The sequence below is a fragment of the Abramis brama genome, assembly GCF_963993115.1.
Source record: "Abramis brama genome assembly, chromosome: 7".
NCBI classification, from domain to species: Eukaryota; Metazoa; Chordata; class Actinopteri; order Cypriniformes; family Leuciscidae; genus Abramis; species Abramis brama.
The window spans coordinates 14,754,731-14,765,501 of NC_139969.1; the positions used below are offsets into that span (position 1 = coordinate 14,754,731).

At 36.8% G+C, this 10,771-nt stretch overlaps 1 long non-coding RNA gene across 1 annotated transcript; it reads right to left on the reverse strand.

Moving 5' to 3' along the window:
- Positions 1 to 6,631: 6,631 nt before the first annotated feature.
- On the reverse strand, positions 6,632 to 9,363 carry LOC311087420. The gene is made up of 4 exons (XR_014607270.1): positions 8,979 to 9,363; positions 8,554 to 8,627; positions 8,115 to 8,213; positions 6,632 to 7,041 (listed from the first exon to the last, which is right to left on the reverse strand). It is a non-coding gene; the product is annotated as an uncharacterized lncRNA (long non-coding RNA).
- Positions 9,364 to 10,771: the final 1,408 nt, after the last annotated feature.

Genomic DNA, 10,771 nt, shown 5'->3' on the forward strand with positions numbered 1-10,771 from the left:
GCCCAAAGTCGATGTGAAGCTGTACAAATACTCAAATAAATTTTACTCTTTGAAACTGAACCACTTATACAAAAAACAAAAAGTGGAAACACCTGCATGTGAGTGTGATAAGAAATCCAGATATAATGGTTATAAAAAAGAGATAGGAATAGAAGTGAAACAATGCACAAAAGATAACCAACACTCACAGACTACATAATAAATTCAGGTAATTTCAGATAATAGCATCATCATTATGAAACTGCTCGGACACGTGAAGGTAGGCGGCGTAGACAAGACGTAATTCAAAACAGGCAAGAGGTCATACACACGGCACAGGCAGTCAATCCAAACATATAACACAGTCCAAGAAACAGGCAAAGAGTAAACTAGAACAACGGGCAGAAAATCAAAACAATGAATACGGGAAACCAGGATAGTGCTCAGACATGCAGTTACGAACACATACAATTAGTCAGTCAGATATGTAGGGAGCTCCTATGGGACATGGTGAAGGAAAAAATTATGAGATGGAGGAAAAATTCTTTGTCAATGCTTTTGTGTTCTCTTTGCGTTCACTAGCAAAGAGCTCAAAAGGTTTTGCAAGCGAATGCAAAGTTCCTCGGGGGAACACTAAACATGTGCGAGAGAATGCAAAAGCATTGACGTATTATGGAGACCCTAAAGGGACATGGTGGTGGGAAAAAATGAGATGGGAGGAAAAATACAGCGTCTTTTTGGCCTAGCGACAACACTGTCTTCTCTAGTGCAGCTCAACCAGGCCTCGTACCTTTTCTTGCGTATTCCGAGATTATTTTAATGAGTAGCATTGTGACTTCATAAGATCCAGAAAAACGCATTGTACCCACCATCCGGTGGTGGGGAGGATGGAGGTAAATGTTGGCGTCAGCATCTGCGAACTCAGACGTGTACCAATCTGTTATACTACGAGTATTAAGTCAAGTCAAGTCAAGTATATTTGTATAGCGCTTTTCACAATACAGATTGTATCAAAGCAGCTTCACAGTATTAAATTAAAATAATACAACAAGGTTTGTTTCTAGTGGAATTTATTGATTGATAAAATAAAATTAAATATCCCCAAAATATCCCCAACTGAGCAAGCCAAAGGCAACAGTGGCAAGGAACCGAAAAACTCCATCAAGTGACCTAATGGTGTCCTAAAACTCCATCAGGTGACCTAATGGAGAAAAAAAAAACCTTGGGAGAACCCAGGCTCAGTCGGGGGCCAGTTCTCCTCTGGCATTTATGAACTAGAGGCCGGATTGTAGTTTGAACTGTAAGATTAAAAATATTATATGAATGCCTGGCCGAAAAGATGCGTCTTTAATCTAGTTTTAAACTGGGAGAGTGAGTCTGAGCAACGAACAGTATCAGGAAGGCTATTCCAGAGTTTTGGAGCTAAATGTGAAAATGCTCTCCCTCCTTTGGTTGATCTGGATATCCTAGGTATGACCAAAAGCCTCAAATTTATTGATCTTAAAGAGCGCAATGGATTATAGGGCGATAGAAGATCCGTTAAATAGACTGGAGCTAAGCCGTTTAGGGCTTTATAAGTACCTTGTAAATAATACGGAACTTTATAGGTAACCAATGCAGTGATGATAAAATCTGTGTTATATGATCATATTTTCTTGATCTAGTAAGAACTCTAGCGGCTGCATTTTGGACTAACTGTAGCTTGTTTATTGAGGATGCAGGACAACCAGCTAATAAAGCATTACAGTAATCTAGTCTCGAGGTCATGAATGCATGAACTAGCTTTTCTGCATCAGAAACTGATAGGATATTACGTAGCTTAGCAATGTTTCTAAGGTGGAAAAAGGCTGTTTTTGTAACATATGAAATATGATTTTCAAAAGACAGGTTACAGTCGAGTATAACACCCAGGTCTTTTACTGTAGAGGATAAAGTAACAGGACATCCTACGATGTTAAAGTTGTATTGTAAGAGGTTTTTTTTTGGCGTTTTTTTGAACCGATAAGTATTACCTCTGTCTTGTCTGGTTGTATTAAAATGAAATTATGCGTCATCCAATCTTTTATATCTTTAACACATTCTGTCAATTTGGATAATTTAGCGTTTTCATCCGGCCGTGATGAAATATAGATTTGAGTGTCATCAGCATAACAATGGAAACTAATTCCATGTTTCCTTATATTTCCAAGTGGCATCATATATATTGAGAATAATAGAGGGCCCAACACAGATCCCTGCGGCACTCCATAGTTTACTGAAGTTATGATCGATTTTTCTCCATTCAAATAGACAAAATGGTAGCAGTCTGATAAGTATGATCTGAACCAGCTTAATGCTTGTCCTTGAACACCAGTATAATTTTGTAGTCGATCTAAGAGTATTGTATGATCTATAGTATCGAACGCAGCACTAAGATCAAGTAAAACTAGTATTGAGATACAGCCTTGGTCAGAAGCTAAAAGTAAATCATTTGTGATTTTAACGAGCGCAGTTTCAGTGCTATGGTGCAGCCTGAATCCAGACTGAAACTTTTCATAGATGTCATTTTCTTGCAAGAAAGAGCCCAGTTGAGCGGACACAACTTTTTCTAGTATTTTAGACATAAATGGAAGATTTGAAATGGGTCTATAATTTGCTAGATTATTATGATCTAATTGTGGTTTCTTAATGAGAGGTTTTATAACTGCCAGTTTAAATGTTCTTGGAACATGACCTAAAGATAAAGACGAGTTAATAATATTGAGGAGAGGCTCTTCCACTACAGGTAACACTTCTTTCTATAGTTTAGTTGGTATAGGATCTAATAAACATGTTGTTGTTTTAGATGAAATGATAAGTTTATTTAACTCTTTTTGTTCTATAGTTGTAAAGCACTGTAATTGTTCTTGCGGGGTGATAATTGAGGCTGAATAATAAGGCGCGATTGAACGTTTACAATTGTGGTTCTGATGTTTTCTATTTTCTCAGTGAAGAAGTTCATGAAATCATTACTACTAAACTGTAATGGGATATTTTGTTCGGGTGATGTCTGTTTATTTGTTAGTCTAGCCACGGTGTTAAATAAAAACCTTGGATTATTTTGGTTATTTTCTATTAGTTTGCGGAGATGCTCAGCCCTGGCCGCTTTTAGGGCCTTTTTATAACGTGACATACTGTCTTTCCATGCGATTCTAAAGACCTCTAAATTAGTTTGTTTCCATTTACGCTCTAAATTACGGGTTTCTCTCTTTAGAACACGCGTAGTATTGTTGTACCATGGTGCTTTACTTTTCTCTCTGACCTTTTTTAATCTAATGGGTGCAACAATATCCAGTGTTCCAGAGAGAATGGTGCTCATAGTGCTAGTTAGTTCTTCTAATTCATCTGTTTGTTTGGGTTCAGGCAGCAGCTGAGACAGATTAGATAAGCAATTTGAGAAATTATCTATGGTGGATGGAAGGATTGTTCTGCCTGGTCGATAACGCTGCGCCGCATGACATATTACAGCAGTACGTAATATGCAAGTTACCATATAATGGTCAGTGACATCATCACTTTGTGGAATGATATCTATATCGGTTGGATCGGTTCCATATGATATAATTAAATCGAGTGTATGATTAAGACGATGAGTTGGTCCGGTGACGTTTTGCTTGACCCTAAAGGAATTTAATAAATCTGTAAACGCAGCCCCTAACGCATCATTTTGATTATCTACGTGTATGTTAAAATCTCCAACAATTAATGCTTTATCGACATTGACCAATAGATCTGAGAGAAAATCTGCAAACTCTTTTAGGAAATCAGCGTAAGGCCCAGGCGGTCTATATACGGTAGCCAAGGCTAGAGATAATAGGGATTTTTTTCAAACATCTAAGAGCGTAACATTTAGTACAAGTACTTCGAACGAAATAAACTTATAACCCGTTTTCTGAGTAACATTGAGAATATCTCTATAGATTGTTGCAACACCGCCGCCACGACCAATCAGACGGGGCTCATGCTTATAGGAGTATCCAGATGGAGTAGACTCATTTAGACCGAAATAATCATTTGGTTTAAGCCAGGTTTCAGTAAGGCAAAGTACATCGAAGCTATTATCTGTGACTATTTCATTTACAATAACTGCCTTAGGTGTGAGTGATCTAATGTTTAGAAGACCTAGCTTTAGAAATTGTTTTTGTTTACTAATAGCAACATTTTCTGTTTTAATAACAATTAGAATTTTCCTAGATCCTGCAGTAGAATTATTATTTGATCTCACTAAACGAGGAATAGACACAGTTTCTATGCAATGTTCTACACTAGTATTTATATCTGTTAAATTGGTGCAGCATAGACTATGATTTGGACTTTTGGTAACTAGTCATCTAACGGTATTTAACATTTTGGAGATGTTATCCAACAGAAGATCCACTCCGAATCTGTTTGGGTGTAAGCCATCGGCACGGAAAAGCCTAGGACGCTCTCAAAACAGATTCCAATTATTTACAAAGAGCAGTTTCTGCTCATTGCACCATGGCATTAACCATTCATTTAGCGTGAATAGTCTACTAAACTTTTCATGTCCTAGTCGGTACGTGGGAAGTGGTCCTGACACAATAATCGTTGTTTCGGGCGATGTGCTGCGTACCGTATCGATCAGATTCAGTGTTGCCAACTTAGCAATTTTGTTGCTAGATTTAGCAACTTTTCAGACTACCCTAGCAACTTTTTATTCAAAAAGCACCTAGCAACAAATTTAGCAATTTTTTAAATTTATTTGGCAACTTTTAGCAACTTTTGGAAAGTGATTCTAATCCAAACAACACACATACAAGCTAGCTAAATAGACAGAGCGGTTCATTCATAATTCCTTAAGATCGCTGTGTAAATGTGGAAATCGCTGTGAAAACCGGAAAACAAAAGACAACGAGCGCAGGGGCGGGGCTACAGGTCTATATAGCCAGGCACAGAGGCTGCGGGCGGCAGCAGGAGCAGTAGCATGCATTTCACATTTTTGGCAAAAACACATTTCATGTTTCACTGGTTGATAAGAAAATAGCCTACATTAAATGTAATTGTAAAGTGTTTAACTGTACAATATCAATGTTGTATTTAAAAATTAAAAAATCTGATCATGAAAAAGTGTTTGTATTACTTTTACAAATATGTATGTATACATATATATATATATTATTTTTCTTTTCTTTTTTACAAACAAATCTAAATGAGCATTTCAAATAATAAACGTATGACATAATGGCGTAATGTTGCGTTGCGATTACGTAATGACGTCATAGCGCAATGACGTCACAACGTCATTTAGCAACTTTTAGCAACAAATTGATCTGCCTTTAGCAACTTCCCCTGAAAATTAGTTGGCAACACTGATCAGATTCCTGAAGTCTTTCTTCAGAACCTCCGTCAGGCGCAGCCTGATGTCGTTCACTCCCGCGTGCAGGACCACAGTTCCGACGCGCTCGTCACTGTTCAGAATCTCGGGAACGCGAGCGGCGATTTCGAGGTCGGAATCAGCGGGTTAGTAATGTTAATCACTGATTTGTGTGCATCGGCGCGTGATGTTTCAAGAGCTAACCGCCGGTCTCTTAGCTCGGCTTGTCTCACTAAAAGGTCGTGGATCTGTTTCTCAACAGCTTCCAGCTCGGACTGCAATGCGTGCAGCTCAAATGTGTCCTCACCTGCACCAAAAGGTAGACTACTTACATCTGATATATTCGCCATTTTAACAGATGGACAGTAAGTTAGCAACGACGCTACCAGTGATGCTATCAATATTAATACTAATTTATGACTAAACTTTTGGATATAATCCGTCTTTTTAGTGGTACGGGTGTAGAGTAGACGCACGATAGGCGAAAAAAAATGTTTGTTTGTAAGTGAGTGTGGAGAAGACGCGTTCAGCCGTGATCCACGGACGTAACCTATAAGAGTATCCAGCGTTGGATCACTAATAGGCTTGAGACGCGTCTGCTCAACAGTCCGCGTTGTAACTATGAGGTTTGAGCAGTAGTGCTTCTCAGTGAGGAAAAGTGGAAAATGTTCGTTGTAAGTGAGTTTAAAGAGAAAATCAAGAATTATAAATCAAATCGATAGAGCTCCAAAGACAACAACGTGTTCAGACGCGACGCATGCGCATTGCGTAACCAGAGAAATGATGTTGAACACAGGTGTTCAACTGTTTTCTTAACGTCTTAAACATGAATAGATTTCATGTTTAAGAGATGTAGAGAAATTTGGAAAATTAACATTTAATTTAATACAACAAACATTTTCAGAATAAATGTTGTCTTTTTTAAAATCTCAAATGTACACTGTTAATTATTTCACTGTAAATTTACAATAAATTGCAGGTTACCAGTTGCATGACTTTCACAGTACGTTACCGTATCATTTTTACAGTAAATAATTGTGAAATGACAGCTGTTTACTGTGACTTCACAATAATTATGCCGTCATATTACTGTGATTTAGCAGTAAGCTGCTGTATAATTACTGTATTTTACTGTGCAATTACAGTTAGTCTATCGTATTACTGTAATTTAACAGTAAGATGCTGTAGAATTACTGTATTTAACAATGTCTATACTGTGATTTAGCATAAATGATGGACCAAACAAAACTGATAAAAACAATGGTTTAACTTTTATTTTTTAGAAGAAAAATACATTTTAATAACAGGAATAAACACTGTAACATGAATGAACACTGGGTAACATGAATGAACACTGGGTAACATGAATGTCTGTCAATATGTGTGTGAATGTGTTTACTATGTGATAATGGTACTTGAAAAATACAATTTAATAACAGGAATAAACACTGGGTAACAGGAATGAACACTGGGTAACAGGAATGAACACTGGGCAACAGGAATGTGTGTCTATGTGTGTGCACTGTGCATATGTTTACTATGTGATAATGGTACTTCACAACATAGGAGCTGAAAAGAGAAAGAAGGAGAGAGAGAAGAGAGAGTGAGAGAGGGAAGAAAAGACAAAAAGGTGGGAAAAGAGAGGGTTGCATGTGTCTCGCTCCTTCCCTTGCAGCTGGCACCTGCATAGTATGGGTTCTGTCCACTATCTACAAAAGATAAGACAAAAAGTTCAAGTTACTCTGTGGTGGACTGGCTACCTGCAAGTATGGTACTCGCATTGTAAAACTAATCCTAACATGTCTACAATTTAAGAAATTACAATTGTAAAACTCATGATAAATCAGATAAATCATGTGAATAGTACTATATCAATTAATATTAAATCAACAAACCAGAGGACTCTCTCCTGTTACTTTTGCTCAGTCCTGTTATTTTTCATATGAGTAACAGGACTGAAAGTAACATGATTGAGGTTAAGCAAAAATTACATGACATGCATACATAGTAATGCAACTCAGTAAGCCAGTAATGCGATGTAAATTTACACTTAAAACTATTGTAAAGTACGTCTGTAAATTTGACGTTTTTATTCTAACCTATCAATAACCTATAACATTGAAAAGGCATGTTTAATTCAAATAAACGTAAGAACAATGAATTTTAGACATTTTGCAGCCTGTCTAAACTCGTAGAACAGATTAAAGGGATAGTTTACCCAAAAACCCACCCTCATTCCAAACACGTTAGCCCTTCGTTCATCTTTGGAACACAAATTAAGATATTTTCTGACTCCTCCATGGACAGCAATTTTATTACCACTTTCAAGGCCCGGAAAGGTAGTGAAGATTGTTAAAATAGTCCATGTGACTACAGTGGTTCAACCTTAATGTTATCAAGCGATGCAAAAATACTTAATAGTGTGGAACGCACAAAAAGTATTCTCGTCGCATCATAGCAATAAGGTTGAACCACTGTAGTCACGTGGACTATTTTAACAATGTTTTTACTACCTTTCTGGGGCTTGAAAGCGGTTATAACATTGCAGTCTATAAGCGGGATCAGAAAGCTCTCGGACTTCTTAAAATTATCTTAATTTGTGTTGAACAAAATTCTTATGTGTTTGGAACATCATGAGGGAGTGTAATTAATGAGAGACTTTACATTTTTGGGTGAACTAACCCTTTAATAGCTTAAGTAAACATCTTACTGCATAACTAATTCTAGCTTAAAACAGAGACAGTGTTTCGTTAGTCTGTTCTGAAGTTGGAACACAACTTACATTAGACTGACATCCATTCAAAGTCAATGAGCTTCCTGATCAGTGTACAGACTTGCTGGTTTATGTGTCCTCTCTGCCTCTTTGATTTTGTACCTGTCTCTGGGTTGATGCCCAAGAAGCACCTATAAACAAAAAGACAGAGAAGAAAGATGTTAGTTTAATTCAAGTGGGATTAAAAAGGTTTCAGTTCCCAGTCATCACCTTCAGTGGGTCACTGCTGTTGCAGTACTGAGCAAAACTAAAGTTAGCTCAGTTTTAACAAGGTGACATTACTTGGATTCAATTAAACAGCAACCATTTAAATAACTTAACAGCAACTGAAAAACATTTACATCACAAACACACAGTCAAGAATAGTCCTGCAACAAAGTAAGTTAGATGTATGTGATTTACCCAGGCAAAGCATTAGCACACAACAATTTACATAATTTACACGTACTGTTTGCAGAGGATGGAGGAAGAGCCTGTTGCCAGTCCATCTCCATGTGGCTGTTTCTGCTTGCACTCTTCCTCCTAGAATTATTAACGTTACCCGTTCACAGACAAAATGGCTCCTAATATCTCCAGATGTCGACCTGTTTTACTTTAGAATACCTCAGCTAACGTAGCTCCACTAATTCAGTGATAAACACATTTATTTTCCTATATCTTTTTTATAATAAAATACACTTTATTTTTTCTGTTGACGAGACAGACAACGGCTGCTCCGTTTCACACACACGGCAGAAAAATACGGACGAGGCCCAGCTAGCTAACGTTACTAATTTGAGATTAATTTATTCCACCTTTGCACAAATCCACAACACTATAATTTATCTAGTTGATCATAACTGTCATAATACACACATTAAGGCCACAGCTTACCTTATAACTTTATTTCCCGGTGGTAGAAAAATGCTGTGGGAAAAGAGAGAACGCTGTTAGAGTAACGAACGTTAACTAAGAAAAGCATTAAGCAAAGCTAAAGTTCAATTTTGAAGGTGTAGCTAACGTGAAGTCTCACAGTTAATAACTTAATACGGTACACATACTAACTTACACTTATATATATTTAGTAAAAAGTGCTCTGAAATGTGTTTGCAATAGTATTTGTCAACCTTGTTTTAACAAATCCAAAATTTATGTGCTTATTGTTGACAGGTTTGATGACTGGAGACAACATTGAGCCAGATAAAAAGACAGAATAAAACTCTAAAGGGACAGAAACTGTCAAGTTGAGCTGCTCATATAGTACAAGTAGTGATTATGTTGATCTTTACTGGTACAGACAGTATCCAAACAAAGAACTGCAATATTTACAATATTCAGCATGAATGTACACAACATGTAATAAAAACATGGTAACACCTGTTTTGCGGGCTATTATAAAACATCAGAGAAACACTAACAATAAGTTCAGACATCATTTTGTAGTTCCTTTAATCCACAGTCTCAAAACACCTTAATTAATTATAACATTTTAATTATCATTATTTATCCCTTATGTGCTGTTGGGGATGTTTTCATCCACTATGGGGTATTTTTTAGTCTAAATTTGGCCATAACTTTCTCTGTGTTTCAGCAAATGGAATGATTTTTGGTGACAAATCTTATTTTGACACATATTTTGGGAAAATGCTTTGAAATTTTTCAAAAACTCAACAGTACACTGTGGGCAAATTTACTACCCTTTCGTTATGTTTGTGGCTGAAAACAGCCACTACTTTAAACTGCTGTAAAAATATATCAGATAAATATTTTTTTCAATTTTTTTTGCATAAATCTATTAATCAACCTCAGTCCTGCTCAAAAATACTAAATGTTTAAAAAAAAATCAGGATTTTAACTCTTTAATTGCCAAATTCGTAAATGATGTCACTGATTTGGGAAAAAACACACACAAAATGACTCATTTTCAATATAAAATGTGATTGTGGACTGGATTTTTTTTTACCTTTTATCACAGTCTTGGACATGTCAAAGATTAGAAACAACATTGGTTTTGATGCATTGTTAGTTTTTGTGCAGCATCAGATTTTAACTTTTTCTCCCTCATTTACTGTTCGTGGCTGTTTTTGCCCCATTGACTTCCATTATAACCACATTTTTTGATTGCAAAGTCATGACACCATATAATTATGCATTTTTGATTGTTGGTGGTTTTCCCTGTTGGGAAGAGGTAAAATTTGTAATTTTTACTGTTGATAACCAGGTGGCACCATTAACCCTTTAGATAGGCCTGTGCAAAAAAAAGCTTAGTTTCTGGCTTTTACATGGAGTTATATGGAGTTTATATGGAGTATAATAGCATAATAAAGTGTGTGTTTGTGTGTGTGTGTGTGTGTGTGTGTGTGTGTGTGTGTGTGTGTGTGTGTGTGTGTGTGTGAACTCACCTTGATGCGTCTGAGAAAATCAAAATATGCACCTCAGCTCTCAGAACTACATGGAGTAAACAAAAACAAAGTAAGTGTATTTATGCATCTGCTGCCTTTTGATGGTGAGAAATGCAGACTAAACAAAAACAAAGCAAGTGGATTTAAACGCGTGCATGCAAGCCTGCTGGTCATTTGATGGTGAGAAGAGCAGCAAGCAACATGAGAAAGGGCTTGACTTGTAGTGAAGTTTTAGAGATGATTATGCAGCCTGACCCCTCCAGCGAGCTGCAGGATGTATCGTCT